This window comes from Panthera uncia (genome assembly GCF_023721935.1).
Source record: "Panthera uncia isolate 11264 chromosome A3 unlocalized genomic scaffold, Puncia_PCG_1.0 HiC_scaffold_12, whole genome shotgun sequence".
NCBI lineage: Eukaryota > Metazoa > Chordata > Mammalia > Carnivora > Felidae > Panthera > Panthera uncia.
The window spans coordinates 6368523-6394202 of NW_026057579.1; the positions used below are offsets into that span (position 1 = coordinate 6368523).

Sequence of the window (25680 nt, forward strand, 5' to 3'; positions counted from 1 at the left end):
AGTGATGGATAGAATGATGTCAGCATTAAATGCAAGTGGCAACTTAAAGAAATGAAGTGATTCTAAAAAATAAAAAATGATTGTTAATTGCATTTTTTTCTTGGCCTGCGTCAGAATCCCTTTCCTTTTATGGGAGGCTGAAGAGAATTAGAGGTCATTTTTGGCATGACTTAGACCAACTAGAAGCCCAAGCTCAGCTTTTTAAATTGGGGGGAATAATACAAAAACTAGCAGTTAGGCACCACACTGAAAGTCAGGTTGAGAAATCGAAGTCCAGCCCTGATCGTGGGGGAGGCAGGGGAAATGGGGGGGACAGCCAGCTCCAAGGTAGCGTCCTCAACAGACTCCTCCTGTGGGGTGAATTTGGTGGTGCTCTCTGTGCCCTAGACTGCCTGGGTTCCTGCCCGTTTTCCATGCTTGGTCCTCTGGCTTCCCTGTTGGCCCAGTGAGCCACCTGATATCCTCCCGGTGAATTCATTTTCTGTGTGACTTAGCCAAAGTGGGTTTCTGTTGTTTGCAGTTGAGAACCCTGAGTGGTACAAACATTGCCTTTACTTTTAAACATACTGTGCTAGCATCATGCCCACACCCCCAGATGGATGCCTCCAGCACACGGCTCAAAATGTGGGGTTAGGGTTAAGGAGATGGCTGGGTCTGGGAATATAGATTCAGGATATTTCTAAAGAGAGCCAGAGATATAAGCCATGAGGAATCATCAAGGGAAAATATCTGAGAGAGAGAGAAAATGAAATAAGCAGAGTGTAGGATTGAGGGACCACCAAAATTTACTTAGGAGGCAAGAGAAGGAATCTGAGAAAAAAACAGTAACAGTTGTAGGAAACAAATTAAAAATAGTGCCATATCACAGAACCCAAAGGAGCCAAGGCTTAAAAAAATGATGGGAATCAGGCGGTACTAAATACTACAGAGTCCAAGGAAGATGAGAACTGAGAAAGGGTCATTGGTTATAGTGATTAGAAGGTCACTGGTCTTTAGAGAGCTGTTTCATCATGATGGTGGGAAAAGATGCCAGGTTGTAGGGGGGTGAAGTGAAGACTGAGAGGGTAGTGTGAAAGCAGAAGGAGAAAACAGAGGCTATAGTTTAAAGAAGTTTGGGGTACCTGCAGGGGCTTCATCCGTTGAGCATCCGACTTTGGCTCAGGTCATGATCTCAAGGTTCATGAGTTCAAACCCTGCATCGGGCTCTCTGCTGTCAGCGCAGAGCCCACTTTGGATCAACTGTCCTCCCCTCTTTCTGCCCCAGCCCAGTGCGCTCTCTCTCTCTCAAAAATAAATGAAACGTTTAAAGAAGTTTGGCAGGATTTTGTCTGTCTTCTTCACCACTGTTAGTCCCAGTTTCTAGAAAGGTACTGTGGCAAGTGCTCAATAAATATTTGTTCGGTGAAAAAGAAGAGCAAAAGCAGAAAATTAACTTGAACTGAAGAATGGCAAAGGGGCCCATTTGTAGAATTGCGGGTACCTGAGTTTGCTTGCAAGCCAGGGTTATCAAGTCCTCCCTCCCCCTTCCTCCTTCAGCCGGAGAACCTGATTTCCTAGACTCTCCACTAGTTACCTGCTCCTTCCCCACCCCACACCACTATCCCCAGTACTCCACTACTCAGTCTCTTTGTATGATAAGCTGATATACTTACCATTCCTTACAAAACAATTTCTCATCCACATTAATTTACTATTGTCCTCAGAAAACACTATTTCTTTGACTGATTTATGTCCCACTGAGGTAAGTCTAATATTCTTTATCCATATTTATTCCCATACCACAGTAGAACCTCAATAAGCTGTTACAATGACCTGATAAAACTAAGTCTGGGGGCGCCTGGGTGGCTCAGTCGGTTGAGCATCTGACTTCGGTTCGGGTCATGATCTCACCATTTGTTGAGTTCCAGCCCCACGTTGGGCTCTGTGCTGACAGCTCAGAGCCCGGAGCCTGCTTCAGATTCTGTGCCCACCCCCCCCCCCACCCCATCCCACTCGCATTCTGTGTCTGTCTCTCTCAAAAATAAATAAACATTAAAAAAAAAAAAACCTAACTAAGTCTGAGTAACTAGAAACTTAATTTCAGGTATACCATCAGATGAGACCGCAATTGCATATTTTTACATATTCACTACTCTTTAATACCCCAAAATTTAAACCCAGGACCAAATGACCAAGTAAAATATCAAAACGTTGTAAACAAATCTTATAAAAGCATAAAGGTAAAAAGGCCTCTGATTTAAAACTGTGATTTAAAATAAAATAAATCTTTTATTTTTAATTTTTATTTTAAATTATTCTCTCTCCAAATGTCAGAAGTCTATGAGTAAAGAACGGGTACTTTAAAAATAAATTGTAGGGGTGCCTGGCTGGCTCAGTCGGTGGAGCCTGCAACTCTTGATCTCGGGGTTGTAAGTTCAAGCCCCATGCTGGGTGTACAGATTACCTTAAAAAAATAAAATCTTTTTTTTTTTTTTGAGAGAGAGAGAGAGCACTAGCAAGTAGGGGAGAGAGACAGAGGGAGAGAGAGAGAATCCCAAGCAGGCTCCACACTCAGAGTGGAGCCTGCTGTGGGGCTCAATCTCACGACCCTGTGATCATGACCTGAGCTGAAATCAAGAGTCAGACGCTCAACTGACTGAGCCACCCCAGGCACATCCCAAAAATAAAATCATAAAAAATAAAAAAAAAAAATTGAAAAAAATACATTGTAACTAGAAGTGTAAGAAGTCTAAGTGGTTCTTAAATACAATGAAACACTTGGACTATAATAAGAAGATTAAAGACCTGGAGGTTTCCCGCCCCTAGATTATGGTCCTTCATGGGTATAACTAAAGTACTTCAAGGTTTTCCAATGCATTTGAGAAGCAGTTTCCTTTTTCCCTACAGACTTAAGGGAGGCGGTCTTTGAGTGCCTATTATAGGTCCATCAGAGGAGTAAACAGATGGGTATTACTGCACTAATTTGTCTTTAGGCAGTCAGAAATTATTTTTAGAGAAAGACAGGAAGAAATATAATATGAATAATTTGCTTTTGATCATGTCATTCCCTTTAGTTTCTATTCTTGACAATTTTATGTGCATGTACATGCAAACAGAATGCATGTGTGTGCACGTATGTGTGCCTCTGTGTAAGTGGTCAAGAAGCTTTTTGTATCTTTCTTCATTCTCCTCCTAGTCTAAAGCTTGGCTTTGCCTCACTGGGTGCTTGATCAAGGTGTGAATGGTCTGTAAGAGCAGAGCATTTCCAGTTGCATAGGCCAATGATGGTCATCATCAATGTCCGCCCAGCACACAATCCATGGCATAAGATGGGCCACGCTCACACCAAAGCAAGAAGCTGTTCTTGTGGGAGAGCCCCTGGGGAGCTTACCAGGGCCAGGGGCATGGGAAAAGCATCTTCTCGTCAGTGTGGAGCAATTGCCAGTCTCAGTCATCCAGGATTTTGCACAGAACCAGGCTCACCAAGTTGGCTTAACTGCGGTTCAAGAAATGTAGGCACAGCTAAGGACAGGAGCAAACATTGCACAGACAAAGGAATACAAATCACCAATAATTCTATATAAGAACAAGAACATTTGACAAGTACAAATGAAAGGGATACCATTTGGCAGAAATAAAATTGGGAAAAAAGTTTTTTTTAAGTTTATTTATTTATTTTGAGAGAGAGAGGGAGAGCATGCATGTACACAAGCCGGGGAAGGGCAGACAGAGAGAGAGAGAGAGAGAGAGAGAGAGAGAGAGAGAGAATCCCAAGCAGGCTCCACGCTATCAGTGCAGAGCCTGATGCAGGACTCAAACCCACAAACCATGAGATCGTGACCTGAGCTGAAATCAAGAGTTGGACGCTTAACCAACTGAGCCACCCAGGCGTCCCCAATTTTTTTTTTCTAATACTATTTAGTGTAGATGAAGAGGCAGGTAAACAGGTAGTCTTATATACTGTTAGTAGTTGTGTAAAATTGTCAACAGTTTTGGAAAGCATGTAGTAGCATTTATCAAAAGCCCTAAAATGTGATTACCTTTAACTCAGCAACTTCCCTTTGAAGTATTAGTCCAAAGGAAATAATCAGAGCTATGTACCAGGAGGTATCTACCAAGAAGTCTCCTCACAATTTTATTTTTGAATGCTGCAAAATCAAAAACAACCTACAACGAGAAAAGACGAGATTACAAAATAATACTAATACTGTATGATCTCAGGATCATAAAAGAGATGATTATATGTATATAGATGTATGGACAAAAGGTTGAAAAAATATCTACAAGAATGTTAACAGTGGTGGGGCACCTGAATCGCTCAGTCAGTTAAGTGTTCAACTCTTGATTTCAGCTCAGGTCATGATCTCACGGTTCAGGGGATCAAGTTCCACTTTGGGCTCTGCACTGACAGCACAGAGACTTCTTGGGATTCTCTCTCTCACTGCCCTTCCTCTGCTCATGGGTGCACCCTTACTCTCTCTCTCTCAAAAATAAATAAATAGGGGCACCTGGATGGCTCAGTCGGTTGAGCGTCCGACTTCGGCTCAGGTCATGATCTCGCGGTTTGTGAGTTCGAGCCCCGCATCGGGCTCTGTGCTGACAGCTCAGAGCCTGGAGCCTGCCTCAGATTCTGTGTCTCGCTCTCTCTCTGCCCCTCCCCTGCTCATGCTCTGTCTCTCTCTGTCTCAAAAATAAATTAAAAAACATTTAAGAAAATAAATAAATAAACATTAAAAAAAAAAGAATGTTAACTGTTACTCTCTGAGTTCTGGGATTATGAGTGATTTTTATTTTATTCTTTGTACTTTTTTCTATCTCTATAACGCACGTGATTACTTTGGCAGTCAGCAGCAGTGTTGTTAAAAACAAATAAAAGGAAATGTCCAGCACTAGCCCAGGTTCTTTTATGATTTAATTATAATTCAGGAGACACAGGGGCACCTGGGTGGCTCAATGAAATGTCCAACTTTGGCTCAGGTCATGATCTCACTGTTAGTGAGTTCAAGCCCTGAATCAGGCTCTGCACTGTCGGTGTGGAACCTGCTTGGGATTCTCTCTCTGCCCTCTCTCTCTCTTTGTCCCTACGCTGCTTGAGTACTCTTTTTCTCAAAAATAAAATAAAACATAAAAAAAAAAACCAATTCAGGAGATACAACTAAACTTCTTGCTTAGTTTTCATATCTGCTCAGTGGAGGAATTGTAATGTCAAGTGTTTAAAGTGCAGAACAAGAGTTCTAGTTACTTCCAAAGAACTACTTCCCATGAATTGAGGAAGTCAGAGAAATTGAACAGCTTGCATAGATGTCTTCCTTGATCTACACTTCCTTATTTGGGAGCAGGGTCAGCAACAGGGTAGATGTTTCCTAGTGGACTGCTCTCTACACATTCCTGCCCACCTGGGGTGCTAGGAACCTTTAGCTGCTCATAGTGACCCTTGAATTGAGGGGTGCACTTAAGGAAGAGACAGGAGAGAGCTGGTGGGAACACATCATTTGTAATGTTTCTCTTAAAGCAATGACATCAAATCCTTCCTGAAACTCTTCATGTTCTCATGGACAACATTAGATATGGCAATCTGGTCCTATAAGTGATCTCCAAGCCCAGTCACATTTTCCCATCAATATTCCCCACAATGATATTTAAAGTCTTGGTCACTATGAGTATATTATGTAAGACCAAGTAGGCATTTACCTAGAGCCACCTATAGGGGTAAACTTGAGAGAATTGGAGACAAGATTTTCCCTCAATCATGCCACCAGAAGATGGATTATTTCACATTGCCTTCAAAGTATAAAGGAGAGAATTAAGAAGTTCCCTTTAAGGGAAGCTAGTGAGTTCTCTCTGTAGGGAATATTGATGTTTCCTCAGCCAACCCTGCTAAAGAAAGACTATCATGAAGGTAAAGAAAGACAATTCTTTTGACATGGACATTGAGACATATTTTCTTGGTGAAATGCCTTGGTAACAAGCAAATGCCTTCTTGTGTTTGTCATGTTCACCATCTTTAAATGAGCACAGCTAAACCCCCAAATGTGCAAGTTACTCTACAAACATGTAGTGAAATGGACATTCATATAATTCTGGAACTATGGGGGCATGGTGGTTATGGAGTCCTTCTGGGTATGATCTTTCCAGTGGGCAATTTGTCAGTTTCTATTAAAAACCTAAAACTGTTTGTACCATTTGCCACAGAAAATACAGTTCTGAGAACTTACCTGAGAAATAATCTTTTAATGTGCAAAAAAGACTACATAAGAATGTTTGCTGCAGTATTATTTACAAAAGTGAAAAACAAAAAGAAGTCCAATAATTGGAATTAGTTAAATAAATCACAGCATAATCACACCATAGGGTACTAAGAGGCCATTACTTGTTATATTCTTATTATGTACTTGAATAATATTTAGGGATACTAAGAAAGATTCATGATACGAAGTGGGAAAAGTATACACTATAAACCCAATGTAGATACATATTGTATACACACAACACACATTTATTGTATATATATATATACACACACAAAGAGAGAGACAGAGAGATAGACAGAGATTCTCCAGATTTCCCAATTTTACTAGTTTACCTTCTTTTCACATATCATAATTCTACTCTCCATCTTCTAGGACTGCAGGAAGTCCAATCCTCTCTCCAGGTATTTCTGAGAACCTCCAGCAAGCGTTTACATATTCCACAATCTATATGGGTTTCCACTGGTCACCTGCTCTCCAATCACCCCTGGATATCTCATAATGGCTTTTCCAGCTGGCTGTCACGCTCTAATCTACCTTACCATGAAATGGGAAAATCTTTCTATTTCCCAAGACACAGCTAACATAAGGCTGCAATTTCAACAAACTTTGTGAAGTCTTGAGGATTACATAAGGGAATTACGGTGCAGAAAAATAAAACTTAAAGGTGGATATCAGGTATCATTGCTTCTAAAGTTTCCCTGCACAGCCCTTTCCAGGGGCTCCCTCTGAGCAGTCCCTCCCTTTAGCTCTCAGCCTGCCACTGTGGCATTGGAACGTGCCCCACCCTCCTGGATGGGGCTCTCATCTGGTACTCTTGACCCAAGTCCTGGGGCCCCAACTTCTTATTTCTGACCATCAACAGAGGAAACGAGATATTGCAATAATCTGGACAGAGGTCTACCTGCTCCCAATAAAAAGTGACTCTGTGTTATTAAACAGAAGCCTCAGCATCTCCATCTAAAACATCTGCATTTGCATTACTCCACTGGGAACAACCAGTTGCCACTTCTTTTGGAACCATAAGAACATAAAAACAGTTGTCACTAAAGACAAAGTCCATCTTCCATCCTTAGCACATTTAAGAAAAAATTTTAGAAATCTAGAATGCAGTTTAAGATGCATAATAACCAATGAACAGTAAACAAGTTCTCACTATGTGTCAGGTACCACCCCAAGCACTAAGCATATATGAACTCTTTAATCTTCCTGAGACTCCTCTATGGCAAGTGCCATCGGTAATATCCCCACGTGGATGGAGAAATTAAGACAGAGAGCAGTTAAAAAATTTGCCCCAAATCCCAGAGCCAGAAAGTGGTGAAGCAAGACTATAGTTAGGGAGGCTCATTCTAGAGATTTGGCCACTTTCACCTACTATATTGTATTACCTCACAGCGCTGGGGGAAGGGAAGACATGAAAAGTAAAGGAAGAAAGAAGATGGTGACTTGATTTTTTCCCCCCCCAAATTGTCTGAAAGGAACTTTACTTTTAGAATTCGGAACTAGAATGTATCTGTATCATTTATTTCCGTATCAATATCCATCTCCATATGTGTATCTATGCATGTGTTGGGGACAGAAACAAAAAGCCACTGTAGGCATTGCAACTTCATCTCCATAGTTCACACTGACCCCTCCTACTTGGCCATTGTGGTAGACATGCTCAGTTGACTGAACTCGTAGGAGACTACCAACACTCTTTTCTTACCTACAGGTTTGAAATTGGAATTGAGAGTCAGCCAGTCAATCTGGGATAGTCTCTTATGCAGAGGACATATATAGTCAGAATAAGTTAACTGCTATGACAAACAGTCTCCAAATTTCAGGAGCATTAGTTTGTTTCTCTTCAATATCACAGTTTCAATGTAGGTAGATGGAGATGGGGAAATGGCATGCTCCACAAATTTTATCAAGCACATAGGCTCCTTCCATCTAGTGGCTCATCTATTCTCTAAGGCTTTAGTCACAGGAAGAGGGAGGGGGGTATAGAGTAGGGTTTTTTAGTTGGTCAGGCCTGGAAAACTCACTTCTGCCCCCATTCCAAAGGCCATAACTCATCACATGATCCCATCTAAGTGCAAAGAATACTGGGAAATGTAGTCCAGTTGTATGCCCAGAAAGAAAACCTAGGTGATCATCGAGTTAGTCTCTGTCATGACATACAAGTTTTGAACTACAGAATTCATAGTCTGTCTGCTATATGCATGAAAAAGCTAAGAAAGCTGATTTGTAGAGAGACAAGAACGAAGCAAATGTCCACAGGGAAGAAGATGACAGTGAGGGGGAGAGAGAGAAAGAGAGACAGAGGGAATTATATGGGTTTCTGGCTTTCTACCTTGTGACACTCCTTTTTTTGTTTCACTTTATTCTGTTTTTGTATATATATAATCTTTGTACTAATAGTTTTATTAAGATAGAATTCACAACTCATAAAATTAAGCTTTTTAAATTATACAATTGGGTGGCTTTTAGTATACTCAGAGTACTGCAACCATCATCACTATCTAATTCCAGAGCTTTTTTATCCCTTACAAAAGAAACTTTAGGCATGCCTGACTTGGTCATTTGGTGGAGCATGCAACTCTTGATCTCGGGGTCATGGGTTTGAACCCCACGCTGGGTACAGAGATTATTTAAAAACAAAATCTTGGGGCACCTGGGTGGCTGAGTTGGTTGAGCGTTCGACTTCAGCTCAGGTCATGATCTTGTGGTTCATGGGTTCAAGCCCCACGTTAGGCTCTGTGCTGACAGCTCAGAGCCTGGAGCCTGCTTCGGATTCTGTGTCTCTCTCCCTGCCTCTCCCTCCCCCACTTGTGCTCTGTCTGTCTCTCTCTCTCTCTCTCTCAAAAATGAATAAACATTAAAATTTTTTTAATTAAAAAAATAAAAATAAAATAAAATCTTAAAAAAAAAAAAAAAAGAGGGGCGCCTGGGTGGCTCAGTCGGTTGGGCGACTGACTTCGGCTCAGGTCATGATCTCACAGTCCGTGAGTTCGAGCCCCGCATCGGGCTCTGTGCTGACAGCTTGGAGCCTGTTTCAGATTCTGTGTCTCCCTCTCTCTCTGACCCTCCCCCATTCATGCTCTGTCTCTCTATGTCTCAAAAATAAATAAACGTCAAATAAAAAAAATTTTTTTTAAAAAAAGAAAAAAAAAAAAGAAACTCCAGGCCCATTAGCATTCCCCACTCTGCCCAGCCCCTAGCAACCACTATACTACTTCCAGTCTATGGATTTGCCTATTCTAGCCTTTTACTATAAATGGAATCATACAGTATGTGACCTTTTGTGTCTAGCTTCTTTCACTTATTCAGGGTTCAGCCATGTTGTACGTATCAAACGTCATTGTTTTTTTTACGACTAAATAACATTCCATTGCATGGATGTATCAATTTATTTATCCACTCATCATTTGGCGGGTATTTAAGCTTCTTCCCACTTTTTGCCTATGATGAATAATGCTGCTATAAACATTGGTGTACAAATTTTTGTGTGCACATACCTTTCCATAGGAGGGGAATTGCTGGGTCATATGGTAACAGCCCTATGGATTAACACTTTGAGGAACTGACACTAGTTTTTAAAAATTCTGGCTGCCCTTGAACTACTTAAGCGTCCTTCACATGAATACATGAATTCTTTTTTTCTTCTTCATCTTTAATCAACTTGAGTTAGTTGCAGTTAATATTATTTGCAACCTCAAGAGCCTTATACTCCTGTTGCTTCTGGTTTAAACTTTTCCTGATTCCTCATCCCCTTTATTTTGGCTCTCTTTTTGCCTGCCTTTTTGATAATGCTTTAGTTTAGTTTTTTTTGGCTACAAGTATCAGGCACTCATTCCAGTTAGCTCAAGTATAAGAATGTTAAGAAAAATACATGATAAGATAATGGGAGTTTTCAGAAACCCAAGATCAGGAACCATGATGGGCTGGCTTCAGAGAAACTAGTGGTAAAAGCTAGTGCTCAATTTCAAGTGGCAGTACAGACTTCACCCATAGAATATAAGTGTTCACAGCATTTAATAACTAGAAATATAGTTCAACCATACTCCTTTCTAACTAACTGGTAATATCCGTCTTTGCTTTCATGCCACCTCTCTGAGAAAGGGACTCTGATTCTCCCAGCATCTCTTGCTCTCTCTTTTTTTAAAGTTTATTTATTTATTTGGAGACAGAGACAGCCGGGGAGGGGTGGAGAGCGTGGGAGAGAGAGAGAGAGAGAGAGAGAGAGAGAGAGAGAAACCCAAGCAGACTCCACACTGTCAGTGCAGAGCCTGATGTGGGGCTTGAACTCATGACCTATAAGATCATGACCTGAGCCAAAATCAAGAGTCTGGATGTTCGACCAACCTAACCACCCTAGCGTCCCAACCCAGTGTCTCTTTTCATACCAGTTACAGGTCAAGGAAATCTAGCCAATCTATGGATTGACTGTCCTTGAATCAGGTGCCCACTTCTTGTCCAATCAGCCATGAGAACAGACTGCTGGATCACATGTATAAAACATGACTGCTAGGCCTACCTTTTTTTTTTTTTTTTTTTTTTTTTTTTAGCAGGGACTAGGGGCTAGGGCAGTTTCCACTAGATGATACCGGTGTGGGAGGGCATGGTGACTGATTGATCTTTTTATGTGTGGTTGGTATTTTTAATGAAAAATGGATCACTTCTTTTCCAATAAACTTCTACCTTTGGTCCTAGCAATTCTGCCAGGATATAGTTCTTTGTATCTAATCTCCAGCTTTATGCATTGTAATTAAGGGTAAGATGAGTCCATGGACCCATCCCAAGACTCAAGTACCTCCCTGTGGAAGGAGTTGGATTAGGCATGGGTGATAGAGACATCCTGTCCTCTTGACTGATGTGAAGAGTAAAGGGGTAGAAAGGAGTCCCTGAGAAGCCCCTATTTCCTGTTCCCATTAGAGCTCCCCCCATTCTCTATCTTCCACCCTATTTCCTAAAATGGTATGAGCCAGAGCCACAGCCAAGGCTCAAAGAGTATAGCAAGTTGTCCGCAATTGTCAGGTTGACACTCAACATGTCACAGCTGGAACAGAACAGGAAGCTCCTTGAGTCAAAACTTAAGCATTCGGATGGGTAGAAATCTGGCCTTAACTACTTTCTTTCTATAAGGACAGAATCCAGAGATAGAAGTTTATTTAGGAAAGGAAAATGCAGGTTTTAGTATGTTAGAATGAGTGATAACTTCTGAAATGAAAACTTAAACTCTTATCATTAAAACAGGAACTTTCTAGAATATTAAATTACAAGTGTATGTATACATACTTTTTCCTTAACAAAGCAAAAAATTTAAAAACCTATTCAGTTTTAGGAAGTCTTCCATTTAAAAAGATATACTGATTTCTAAAGAGAGTAGGCCCATAGTCTGTCCTAATTTTATTTATTGTTCCTTGTCTGTATTTTTTTAATATGCTTCCATGGGTTTGCCAGATTGTCTGGACATGCACCAAAAGAAATATCTTACCCATATCTTTAAGGAAAAAGGCATTTCGTATACACATATCTAAAAGCTAAAGTAGCTTGAGGGTGGGGATGGGGGCAGGGATGGAGGACACAGGAGGCAGGGTTTCATTTTTTACTAGCAAGCTTTTGACCAGACTTTCTGAACCTCAGCATGTTAGGAATTTGGGTTGGCCAGGTCTGTTGTGAAAGACTCATATGCTGCAGGAATCGGAAAAAGAAAAGATTATTTGCATGAGGTTTGCACTACCTAATTGGATACGTACTGTTCCGTAACAGGGCATAACACAAACATGTTTGTTTATTTTAAGGCCATCTGCTGACTTGCATTGTGAGTTTGCTCAGTGGGCCAGTGTGGCACAGAGAGGCAGAGTCGAGAGCTCCTACCTGGGGCCTCTAAAGGCAAGTGCTGGTATCATCCCTTGAAGGGCTTTCTCAACACTGGATGGTTATTGTCAGAACAATCCTTAGTAAGGCTGGCTCTTGGTAGTTTAAGAACTCTCCTTGATGTAGCAATCATGTTGCCCTTTTAGAGCACTTGTATATTCCTAAGTATATTCCAAAGAGGTCCAGTTCCCATTCACAATATGGCCGTAAAATGTGACAAGATGAGGCTCAGGGTCTTATTGAAGTGATGCCATGGATTTTAGAACAAAGAAGAGAGGTGTAGAGTGTGGACAGAGAGGTCAAGAGTATGGACTTGGGAGCCAGCCAGCCTGGGTTGGAATCCTATCCCTTCTTTTGCTAGTCCTGGTCTTGGGTAAGTTACTTAACCTCTCTGCGCCTCGATTTCCCAATTTGTAATATGGGGATTACTTAGCCCCTACTATAGTTGCATCATAATGAGTATTAAATGAGTTAACATTTGGAAGGTGATTAGGGCATTGTGTAACAGGTAGTAAGTGCTATACATGTTTGGTAAGTAGAAGTCAAATATACTGATGGCTGGTGAAGCTTGTGTTGATTAGCACCAGAACTGTCTATCCTCAGATGAGAAAAGACTGCATGCTGGAAGCAACCTAAATTAGGACACATATAAATAAGTTACAGTGTGGTTGTACCATGAAACAACATACTAGCCATTTTTAAAATGAAGTATATCTCTATACACTGCTGTGGAATAATCCTTAAGAGGTATTGTTAAGGGACAGAGAAGTCCCCATACAACACATGTGGGAATAATTATGAGATTTAGCACTTACTGAAGATTTTCTATGCATCAAACACTGTTTTAAAAGCTTTGTATGTATTAACTCATCTCATTTCTGTGCAAGGAAGGTACTGGCTTTTCCCCCATTGTGGAGATGATGAGATAACGGAGTCTCAGAGAGGCTATGTAATTTGTCTAAGATCACCCAGCGAGTAGATAGATGAACTGGGATTTGAATTCAGATGGTCTTGTTCCAGAATCCATTTATTAATCACCATGTTAAACTACTCTTCCAATGGCATATGCATGCAAATAAAACTATATACATATAAAGATAAATACATATGAAAAACAAAACAAAACAAGGCCTGGAAGTGTAGACACTAACCATAAACTCCTAAGGAGAGGAGTAGGGTTGAATGGGGTCAGAAGGAAGCAGATGCGAAGGAGAAGGGGGACTTTCACTTCTTATGACATATACTTGTATTTTATTTGAATTATTTAATGTAGCTAAAATGTGAATTCATATACTGCTTTTGGACTTAAAAATACTTATTAAAATAAATGAATTAATTTTATTTAACAATTATGAAGGACTTAACTCTATATCAGGCTGTGCTCTTAGTGCTTTACAAATCAAATAACTTAGTTCTTAAAAATCTCCATTTTGCAGATGAGGAAACCTAGGTACTTCTCACACAGTGAGTAAGAGGCCAAGTTGGGATTTGAACCCATGGAGTCTGGCTACAGATTCTGTACTCTTAGTCACTCTACTAGATATGTATACATGTGTGAGCTGAGCCCTGAACCAATGCTTCTTTGCACATTTTCAAATGCTAGGCAGGCTACCACCCACTCTATGTCATGGGGAACACCTTCAGTCAGGTGGTCAGACTGCAATCACACAAACAGGGCCTTGGATTCCATTGCTACTAGTTACTGGCTTTGTGACCTTGGGCTACTTACTTAACAATGTTGATCTCAGTATCTTCAACTGTAAGATGGAGATAATAACAGTCACTATCTCATAAGGTCAAAAAGCATTAACATATATAAAGTGCTTAGCGCAGAATCTGGCACACGACAAGAAATAACTCAATGTTAATTGTTGCCATTATAATTATTAGTTTGTTATCTTACTACCTCTTTCCCAAGGAGGCTTTTTCTCCCATCTGTACTTGGGACACAAAGGCCCATACCTTTGATCCAGCCCTTATACGGCAAGGGGTTTACCCACTGATGTGCTTGCAAAAAAGTACACCCAGGTATATGTATAAAGATGTTCACTTAGGTGTGGTTTGTTTAAGCATCAGCTGGAACCACCTAAACATTCATCATTAGGAAACGTTAAATACATTTTGCTATATCCAAATAAGGAACAATATTTGGGGACCCTAGGTAGGCCCGGTGAACAGCAGCCTTCTTCCCTGCTTGGGTTCTGAACAAATTGAAAAATAAAACAAAGGACCTGAAGATGAAGGCCTAACTATCTCTGATAAAAGGCAAAGTTGGATGTAGGACCATATGTAATCTCACATTAAGTGGCAGACGTTTCATACCATTGAAACCCAGAGTTGAGCAGCCATTCACCCAGTTCTGCCTACTTCTACAGGAGCCAAAGGCACACTCTTTACAGGTAACTCAGTGCTCAGAAGAAAGGGCAGAGTTGAACCTAACGTGTCTAGGTTATTCTTCCAAACTTATGAGTCAGATAAGTCACTCTGGTCTCAGGGAGTAGAAGAAGTAAAGGGACAGAAAGGGGGCAGGAATTATATTGAGTGCCCCTCATTTGGAAGGCACATTCTTTTTGTTTATGTTTATGTTTATTTTATGTTTATTTATTTTTGAGAGAGAGAGAGAAAGACCGTGAGGGAGGGAGGGCTAGCAAGAGAGGGAGACATGGAATCCAAAGCAGGTGTCAGGGTCAGCACAGAGGGGTTCGAACCTACGAACCGTGAGATCATGACCTGAGCTGAAGTCGGACGCTTAACTGACTGAGCCACCCGGGCGCCATTGGAAGGCACATTCTAACAAAGACTCGGCAGACATTAAAAGAAGGGAGTAGATCTGCAGTGCACATGTGGAAACAGCTCTCAGGCAGCATTTTAGCTGAAAAAAGCAAAATGCAGAATAAGTATAGTAAGACCTCTTTTATGTAAAATTTTATTAAAAGGCATACATAAATATGGAGTAACAAGAATAACAAAAAATAGTATAGTTCTATTTTGGGGGAGGGACTTGGGCAGAATAGGGAGTTTTTATTCTTCCTTTTATACCTTTTAATTATTTTATTTTATTTTATTTTATTTTTTTTCAATGTTTTTTATTTATTTTTGGGACAGAGAGAGACAGAGCATGAACGGGGGAGGGGCAGAGAGAGAGGGAGACATAGAATCGGAAACAGGCTCCAGGCTCCTAGCCATCAGCCCAGAGCCTGACTCGGGGCTCGAACTCACGGACTGCGAGATCGTGACCTGGCTGAAGTCGGACGCTTAACCGACTGCGCCACCCAGGCGCCCCTAATTATTTTATTTTTTATTAAACAATTTTTTTTAATTTGGAAGTTTTTTTTTTTTTTAAGTTTTTTATTAGTTATTTTGAGAGAGACAGAGACAGTGCAAGTGGGGAAGGGCAGAAAGAGGAGACAGAGAATCCCAAGCAGTCTCCACACTGTCAGGATGGAGCCCGAAGCAGGGCTCGAATCCACAAAACCGTGAGATCATGACCTGAGCTGAATCCAAAAGTCAGATGATTAACCGACTGAGCCACCCAGGTACCCCTTCCTTTTATACCTTTTAAAAATTGTTTTAATTTTCTGCTTACGCATTTATGACTTTTGAATATTTTTAATGTTTATTTATTCTTGAGAGAGAGACAGACAGACAGAGCATGAGTGGGGGAGAGGCAGAGTGAGAGAGGGACACAGAATCTGAAGCGGGTTCCAGGCTTTGAGCTGTCAGCACAGAGCCCTATGCGGGGCTTGAACTCACCAGGCGTGAAATCATGACCTGAGCCGAAGTCCGTCGCTTAACCAACCGAGCCACCCAGGTGCCCCGCATTTATGACTTTTATTATTTTTTTAAGCTATTTTTTTGACATTTATTTATTTTTGAGAAACAGAGTGAGACAAAGCGTGAGCGGGGGAGGGGCAGAGAGAGAAGGAGACACAGAGTCTGAAGCAGGCTCCAGGCTCTGACCAAGCGGTCAGCATAGAGCCTGATACGGGGCTCGAACCCACAAGCTGTGAGATCATGACCTGAGCTGAAGTTGGATGCTCAACCAACTGAGCCACCCAGTCGCCCCTATTATTATGATTTTTTAATGCTATTGGGGTTGTCTGGACTGTGGGATTCATGGCCATTATTGTTTTCATCTTTATACTACCCTGCAAAAATAAGTTATCATGCATATTATTTAAAAAAATAAAAACAAGGGGCGCCTGGGTGGCTCAGTGGGTTAAGCATCCGACTTCAGCATAGGTCATGATCTCACAGTTTGTGGGTTCGAGCCCTGTGTTGGGCACTGTGCTGACAGCTAGGAGCCTGGAGCCATTTTTGGATTCTGTGTCTCCTTCTCTCTCCGCCTCTCCCCTGCTTGCACTCTGTGTGTGTGTGTGTGTGTGTGTGTGTGTCTCAAAAATAAATAAACGTTAAAAAATAATAAAAAATAAAAACAATAAAAACAAGACAGCATAAAAAAAAAGTACCTTCTAACTTCAGGAGTCCTAATGAGCTATAATCAGAGAGACGCCAGACTAGTCAAAATTGGAAGAAAGAGCTATAATCACAGGAAAAAAACCTCTCTCCACAATTTGAAGTATCCCAGAAAAAGCAGCAGTAATGACAGCAGGCTGACTTCAGGAAAAGCAGAGACAAGAGGAGTTGTGGCAGGGCCTGCGGGGGCCAGCACGGGCGATAATGTAAAATTATGTCGGAAAACAAAAACTGCCACGAGGACCCAGGGACCCCAAGAAAGAGAGAGAGACAGAAACCGCCACGTAGGGCCGGGGGACCCCAAGAAAGAGACCAAAGGGGCTGAGGTGTAAAATAAACCAGAAGGAACTTAGGGTAAATGCTAAGTGGATTATGACTCACGGTCTGACGGCCCTCAGGACTTGAGTGGCCTTGGAGAAACCGGGTCATAGTTGTATAACCAAGGCACCGTGCCTGAGAAACACCATGGATGGTTGACTTTCTTGCTGCAGCCTCAGGTAATGAAAACGAGGTCAGTGTGACAGACCCACAGCCGGGCCAGGTAGGCGCCTCAATCAAGTATTTCATCTCTCCCTCTGCCTGCCAAAGCGCTGGCAGAGAGGAGCATCATTACAGGAAAGCATGCATGTGGCCTAATTACTTGTCACAGTCCTCTGTCCACTAGACTAGGCCCTGTGAGAGAATTCCAAGGAATTGACTTTCATGGGGACGAAATACAGTAATTCATGTTGCAATCCTGCACAAGTCACTGAACAGATACGTTAAGACCCAAATTCCTTACAGCAGCTTTGATTTACCACACCCTTCACGTTCCAAGCAGAGCTCTGAGTGCTGCTGCCCACGTGAAGCCATTTCTCACTGTTCTCTGGCAGTTAAGTGCTCAAGAAGAAAGATGTTTCTTCAACTTCCTTTGGTTCTCACAAAACGAAAGCAGCCGTTACATAATCAAGCCCGTGAAAGGCTCCATGGGTTAAGAAGTTCCCCACGTTTTTCCCTGCCTTCGGTGATTTTCTCTGTTTAAAGTATTCAGAAACAGTGAAAGTTCACGAAGAAAAAACATCTCCAGCAGGAAGATGAGTGAGAGTTAGTCAGCACCAAAACTCACTCATATGTCCATGAGGTTGTAACTTAATCTTGACAACATAGTCTTTCCTGGAAGAGATTCGAACAGCGATTTATCATTTTATAATTTGTGGTTTAAATGTGAGCTATAAACCAACCAGATGTATTGGTTTGAGGCACTTTTGATTCCTTTTAAATCCCCAGGAGGCAGGAAGCCGGCTTCAAACTTGAGGCCCCAGGCTCTTGGGCTTTCACAGAGAGAGAGCAAAGGACAAGGTTTCTGTATTCACTCTCTTTCCTTAGGAAATGTATGGAATGCACGCCTTTGTTTGTTTTAGACTGGGGTGGGGGGGAGGAGCACTTTGATAGCTGGAGCCATGAGCTGGCCCCCTCATATCTTTGGAGGGTGGGTTTTCATATGTTCCAGGGTCCCCTGGGAATGAGAAGCTGGAAGCCTGAGAGGGGGGAAATGGGTGGAGAAAGGGGAAGCAAGGGGGAAGGGAGGAGTGCCGGAGATAACTGCTGACTTCACACTTCTCCACCGGGGCCTGCCCTGCCTACCTCTGTTGACATCAAAGCCCTTTGCGTCTGCTCAGTCAGCCCTGCTGGCCGCCAGTGGGAGAGAAGGAATTGGCTGTGAGCCCTAGAACAAAATTAAGAACAAAATTTCTGAAATTCACTTTGCCTTCAAAAAAAAAAAAAGATTTTCAGCTCTGGGTGGTAGTTGTGGGGTTGCCCCACCCTGGGATTCAAAGCATCCACCAGGGACAGAGGGCAGCTTTTACAGAGTTGTCTCCAGAAACTTGAGCGGCTTCCCAAGGTGTCTCACTGGTTCTACAGCAGTGTTGGCTGTCTGTGGGCCCATGGGTGTGGCTTTCGAAATCATGTTGGGGCGCCTGGATTTGGGAAGACATGCCTTCTCTCCTCTCCTCGGAGCAACGTAGTGCATCAGATTTTTGCTGGCAGCTGAGCTCCTGTGTCTGTTGCCATTCTTTCTCCTCCCTGCTCCCCGTGCTGGGATTTACTTGTTTTCCTTCCCCTCCGTCTTTTCCCTGCAGTCCTCTTGCCCATTCCCCAGAAAGAGGCAGAGCAACGAAGGTGGCCATCCTGTCTGCTGTCACTGATGACTTACCATTCTAATCCCAGGTTGGAAAGCATCACAGCACCCTCACGGCGCAAGAACAGTGGTCACAGATCCCACAGGTTAAAACCCAGCTCTACAACAGAGCTTTAGAAGGTATATACGCGTGCATGATATTTCACGATTCTCTCTGCCGCTAGCGCCAGACGGTATTGGAAGTGTTAGCTTTAACCATCTTCTACTGTTCAAGGTGAATTTAAAGATGAGCGTGGCCTAGAAAGTGGGTGCCGTGGAAGTCCACCTCCAGTAGCAAACCAGAGCACTGCACGCGGTTGAGAAGGTTCTGGTTACAGATCACAGTTACAGATGGAAGGATGCCTGTGCTCTTCCTCTTCTAACTTTATCACTGCTGGCTCGAGAAAGTTCTTAGAGGAGTCTGACCTAGGCTTTTGGCACACGGTCACACTGCAGGCTGTCTGTGCCTGCTGTGTTCAGCTTTGTGATTGGACGGAAGGGCATATTGAAAAAGAACACGTGATACTTGTCCTTAAGGGAAATCACAGAGAGGTCACATTTTGAGATAGGAAATTGGTGAACGAGATAGTCCAAACCCTCTATTTTAAAACCAGGGACTTTTAAACTGGGAAATGAAAGCTTAGACCAAGTTAGTTAAGAGATATACCTAAGGTAAGGCTGCATTGGTTAAGGCCACAAACAAGAATTAGAATCAGAGACAGTTTGTAGCAAATGCATCCTGTGGATCCAAATCTAGATCTAAGTGCCACTTAAAACCAGCATACTACAACAGACGTCCTGAAGTTCTTTATAGGTTAAGATAGCTGACAGGGAAACCTGCCCTCGGTTTTCTAGATTCAAACTTAACTCTACCCGCCCCCACCCCCACCCCCATTCCGCCAGTTCTGGGGTTTCAACCAAGTACTGTCAACACATTTGAAATTGACTCAAAATTCTTTTTGGAGAGCCATGTCAGTTCAGCTTGCAGGCACTGTTGGGGCCCCCTTCCAAGAAGAAACAGGCCGGGCATTCTCTCTGGGCTAGACCCAAGTCAGGCTCTGCCTGCCTGGGAGTGTGTCGTCTCTCTGTCTTTGACAGTCTGATGGCTGAAGGTCCAGGCTCCTGCTCTTCAGTCAACACAACCAAATATCTGCAGTGTTGGCTCGACTCACAGGCCTGAATCTTCAGCTCTTACGGAGTTGAGACAAATTCTTTTTTTAAAGAGACATTAAGGATATATTAAGCTTCTCTTCCCTGAATTCTCTTCCCCAGACTTCCCTCATCACCCTTTTGCTACTATTTATTTCTTGGTATCCAGTATGACCTAGGTACTAGGGAAAACAAGGCAGACGTGGCCCATACCCTCACGGGATTTTTAAGTGCCATGGGTAATCACTGTAAAACCAACTTCGGTTGAAAAATAACACATGATGGACAGCCCACAGCCTTCTGTCTCTTTAATCCTGCATCCACCCCACCTGACAAAGTGAGGGATCTAATATTCACGTTCTTCAGAGTTCTGCTGGCTCACTTCCCAGCTGCGGTCAAATTCTCTGCATGCTTATTCCTCCTTTTCTGGATTACTTGTGGAATTGCCAGGAGGGCAGAGACATGAAGAATGCAGGCAGTGAGAAAAAAAAAAAAAAAAAAGCATCTGCAAACGATTGACTGAACCCAGTTGTAGTTGGACAGAGTCAGGGCTCTCAGTTGCAAGCAACAGAGACCAACACTGACTGATCTAAGCGGAAAAGGAATTCGTTGGAAGGCTATGGAGTAACTCACAGAATCACAGAGAAGGAGAAACAGGCTCAGAAAACACAGGGACCGGGACCTCAGGGACACATCCCAGGTCACAGGTGCAGTCGCAGCACAAAAAAATGAGGATACCACTGTGGCTGCTGCCTGGTGATTCACCACGGCTCAGGCTGCTCTCACCTTCAGCCCTGGACACTGGATACCACCATGAGCACCATTGCCCTGGGAGCCTCGATATTTTTGTTGCCCTGCAGCCTCCCTGGGAAGGATTCTCCCTGTCCCTGTTTGCTGGTACCAGTAACTTCTGATTCCATCAGAAGCAGGTGCACCTTATTGGCCAGGTGCCGCCGTGTGTCCATGTCCTAGCTGCAAAGGAGACTGGAGAAGAGAGCATCTGACCCTTGGGGCTCTCAGGGTACCAAGATTCACAAGGTGATAAATGTCCTAAGCTTGGGAGAGGAGTTCAGATGCTGGATGGCGAGAAATGACCCGACTAGCCCCCCTTCCTCTAATCCCAAGTGAAGGGGAGGGATCAATATTGCTGGCCTCCCAGAGAGTTGGTAATGAATCCAGTATACACATTCCAGCACTAAGGGCAGTATCCATTGACCTGAGAGGCAGGCCACGTAGGAGGGAGCAAAGCCGCCTAGGAGGGAGCAAAGCCAGCACAACCAGTTGATCTCCTGTCAGGGAAGGAGGAAATGACTTCTCCCAGGCTGTCTCTCTCCCTTCAGCTTTAGTGGGGAGGGGAGAGGGAGTGGAGGGGAGGCTTCCTGCTGGCTCAAGCAGCTCTCCACCTGCACCTAGATTAGCTATCCTGTTTGTGCCAGTAGGAAGGAAATTGCAGCTGTCACCATCTAAGAACAAAAGACCAGGGGCACCTGGGGGGCTCAGTTGGTTGAGTGTCTGACTTTGGCTCAGCTCAGGATCTCATGGTTTGTGGGTTCGAGCCTGGAGACTGCTTCGGATTCTGTGTCTTCCATCCCTGTCTCTGGCCCTCCCCAGCTGGTGCTCACACTCTGTCTCTCTTTCAAAAATAAATAAACATTAAAAAAAAAAAATTAAAAGCAAAAGACCAAAGCCTGTGTCAAGAAGAGTTTTACCTGTGGCTTTGACTTCTCATCCCAGACCTGTTATTTAGTCTTTTGATAATCTGTGGATCTTGACATACGGTGATTCATTTTGGTTTTGTCACTGTTAGCCACCAGGCGCAGGAACTGGTGCATCTGAGATGGGGACGGGTAGGTAGGGAGGGGGGACATGTGTGCTAATCAGCAAGACTTCAAAGCTCCAGGCCACAGTTTCCTCTCCCTGATGTTGTGCAGCCCAGGGCGGAGGGAGCTTAATCTATGGTTTATTTATTGTTTGTTTTAGTCTCCCACCCATTAGGGACTTGGTTAAAAAAAAAAAAAAAAAAAGCCCCAAATAAAACCAAAAAAAGGAAACTCTTTTTTTGAGTCATCTAATTATTTGTTCCCTGCCTTTAAAAGAGAGGGAAATGAATCCCCAAATGTAGCAGTCATTAAAGGATGATATGCGTGGTCAGGCAGGGTCTCAAAGCCATTTCCAGGATCCTGCCCTGGGGTGGGCCCAGGGTGACACACTGTTTTCCTTTATCCTTTTCCTGGGGATGTGGCTGGGAAGTACCTTCTGGGCAGGGTGGGTAATTCCAACTGTGTGATTCTAGTTTGCAGGGAGTAAGGTCTTGTGGGAAGGCCTCTTTTCCTCTACCCCTTACGATAAGCCTAGTTTTTACAGCATCCCTACCTTTTCCTTAAGGCTGTCAGAAGCTACTAGGGGAGCCACACGTAAAACCTTCATAAAAGCTCTGGGCAATTGAAAACTTCCCAGCGCCCCTTTATTAATCAGATCACTGGAAACCAATACATTTAGAATCTGTTAGCTTAGCTCCTTGTAAAAATGCTTTCACCGAGCCAAGGTTCAATAGCATAGTCCTAAATTTCTTACAAAGTGAACATAAGAGATAGGGGGAAAGAAAAAGCTCAAGGGAAGACATTATCCATTATGTTTCTCAGAATCTGTCTTTTAAAGATCCATGTAATAAATTTAAAATTTAGCCTGAGGAAAAACATTATGTTTCCTCATGAGCTGATATTGCTTCCTTTTTTTCAGAAAATAAGAGTGATGTAACCAATTGCGTTTCCCTTTTTGCTTTGACTGTCAGGGAGTCCAGACTTCAATTTAATATCCATTTACAAAATTATCTTATCTCCGGTTCCTGTTCTTCTCTTTCCTCTCTGTGGTTTCTCATCTCCCATTTTATCTTTACTTTAACTGCCTCACCTATTTGTGCATTTGATTTCAGCTACATCAGAGTTTTTAAAGGAGGCAAAGTATAACAAACAGCAAAGTCAACCAACAAATCAGTAACACGATCAAAGTCACCCAGAACTTGATCTCACTTTTCTGATGTCCCCAGGCTAGTTGGAGAGACTAACTCACAGGCTCCAACACATGCAACTATTATGGGAATATGTTCAAGTATTAAATTAGAAGAATAAAGGTTTTAGGGATTGAGGAGACAGATCAGCGAAGACCGGAACAGTCGAGAAAGGCCTCCTGAAGGAGGCAATAATTATTATAAGCATTGAAAGCTTGGATTCATTTCATTGGACCTGCTGTATGATTTGGTTGGACTGTAGGAGGCATTGGTGCAAGTACCTGGGACTTTGTCTGGGGGGCACTTTGAACTTCTCTGAGCGACCAGTGCATTGCTTTCTAGGGAGAAACTATGTGAAGGTAATGGGGTCAATGCTCAGTAAAAGGGTGAAATGGGTGGGACTGGTCTGGGTGCTATTGGCATTTTAGATGGGACACTTCTTCATTGGAATTGCCTGCTGCAGTATGTTTGGCATCCTGGTTCACACCCATTACATGCCAGTAGCCACCCCCAGTTTTGGGGACAGCCCCAAATGTCTGCACACTTTCCCTACGCCTCCTGGAGGGCAGTAACCACCCACGTGAGACCTACCACTCCCTCAGATACCCAAGAGTCTCCTCTTTTTAGCCTGCCATCCTCAGCTAGGCTTTCCAGATTTGCAAATAAAATAGAGAACTCCCAGTTAAATTTGAATTTCAGAAAAATAACAAATAAGTTTTTAGCATACGTATGTCTCAAATATTTCATTATTTGTCACTTATCTGAGATTCAAAACATTTTTTAAGTTTATTTATTTTGAGAGAGAGAGAGAGAGGCAGAGAGTGAGGGAGAGAGAGAATCTCTCATGCACCGTGACCTCGTGACCTGATGGAAACCAAGAGTCAGACACTCAACTGACTGAACCATCCAGGCACCCCTGAAATTCAAATTTAACTGAAGGTCCTTATTTTATCTGGAAGCCCTGCTTACAGTCTATCACCACCACATACAAACCTGCCTCCGGAAAATTCTAACTGGGTTGATCAGTGCTCTGTGTGCTGAACCATCCCCTTCTTCTTCCCTGTGAGACCCATCTGTTCTGCATTCCAGTTCCTCATGTTCATTCTCTGTTCTAATCTCAGGGGACAAATCAGATTTGTCCACTTTTAATCAGATGAACCAGTTCTTAATATGTAGACTAGTTATCCCAACCACATGACATCTTTTAAAAAAAATTACATACACATTTTTATTAAACGAAAAAAAATCTATGGAGCAAAAATGTATTTGGAATCAGTTATGATATACACATCATTCAAAATTACATCCCGTATTTTTTGCAACCAGATAACATCACAGCCTGGTTAAAGTACACACCAGACTCCAGAAGGCCCTCAACTTGAATGGTGGTGGGGAGGACAGATGGGGAGGTAAGAACCACTCTTAGGGCTTACAACTGATGCCACAGGACCCTAAAATTTCAGTGACTCCCAACTTTGCCTGCGCCATGGAGAGCTTTAAACATGGCTGATGTCTGGTCCTACCCTCAGAGACTCTGAGTGAATTATTCCAGGGTGGAGCTTGGGCAGAGGCATTTTTTAAAACCCCCCTCACTTCCCATGGTTCTAACATGCAGCCAAGGTTGAGAATCATTTGTCTACTTTCTGAAAAAAGAGAGAGGAAAGCGCAAGACAGGGGATGAGAGGAAAAGAGAGAATGAGATCTGGTTTCAGGTGCTCTGCTTGGCATTGGTCACTGAGGGGATTTAGAAGAGTCAAGAGACAAACATATTCCACTCAAGCCAGGGGGAAAAAATTTCAAGAAAATAATATACTCCGAATGTGTTCCATTTCGAGCAAAACAGATGTGAAAAAGAACTTTTGAAGAACCCAGAGAATGCTCCATTTTGTGCCAGACACTGTCCTTAGAGATGTCCCAGTTTACAAAAAGGCAAAAAAAAAAAAAAAAAAAAGTCCCCTAGAGAGAGTCCCCTTTTTCTTTGCTACCCAGTGATTTGACCAATATTAGCATCAGGTTTAGAACCCAGGCTGCTCACATGCATGCCCTTGCTGGGGTTGGATAAGGAGCAAGCTTCTGACGTCACCATTGGGCACCTCAGAGAGAGAGGCTCCCCTCTCGGTTCTGGTGGGCTGTGAGCCCAGGGTGTCTGTCAGTCCCTGTGTTATCGCACACGCTGGCCTCGCCTTTAACAAGTAGGTCAGCACAGACATGGCTCCGGCCTCCACCAAGAGGTGCTTGCCGCTGGCAGGAAGCTGCTTCTGCAGAATTAAAAACCATCAGAGTTGATCAAAGGAAGTGCAGGGTAGGCTGGCGGGCGGGCCAGATCCTAATCTCTGCTTGCTGGCCTCACACATCACTGCACATGAGTCACCCCGCTGAGCTCAGCGGACATGCTGTTTGGATTAGGCTTTTACAGGCAAGGTTTGCCAAGCTCGCCTTTGCCGGCTCGGCTTGCTGCACAGAACAGCCGAGAGGTGAAGAAGGAAGGTGGGGATGTGGGTTAGATGTGGCTTCCCCGGGTGCCAGGGAGGAGGTGGTTGGCTCCCCAGGTACCCATGATTGTGGCACCAGGGAGGGGTTGTGACGCCTCAGCCCACCTTCCCGGCTTGGCATGCCGAACCCCGTCATGAGCAACAGAGCCCACACCAGGCCCACACATCCTTCCTCTCTTGCCAACTCTCCAATTAAGATGTCCCATTACAGGACACACATTTTGCCTTCACTCAATCATTTGCCTCTCAACGAGCAGGAATTCCTTTTCTCAAAAGCAGGCAAACACTTCACCACTCAGGCATCTTGCT

General features: G+C 43.1%; 1 long non-coding RNA gene across 1 annotated transcript in view; it reads right to left on the reverse strand.

The window, feature by feature from the left end:
* Positions 1-25680, reverse strand: part of LOC125937504 (uncharacterized) — a 58797-nt gene that overhangs the window by 1432 nt on the left and 31685 nt on the right. The window contains exons 4-5 of the long non-coding RNA XR_007462404.1: positions 4020-4146; positions 3371-3501 (exon numbers count right to left, since the gene is read on the reverse strand). This is a non-coding gene — a long non-coding RNA (uncharacterized LOC125937504). The remainder of the gene's footprint in view (positions 1-3370; positions 3502-4019; positions 4147-25680) is intronic.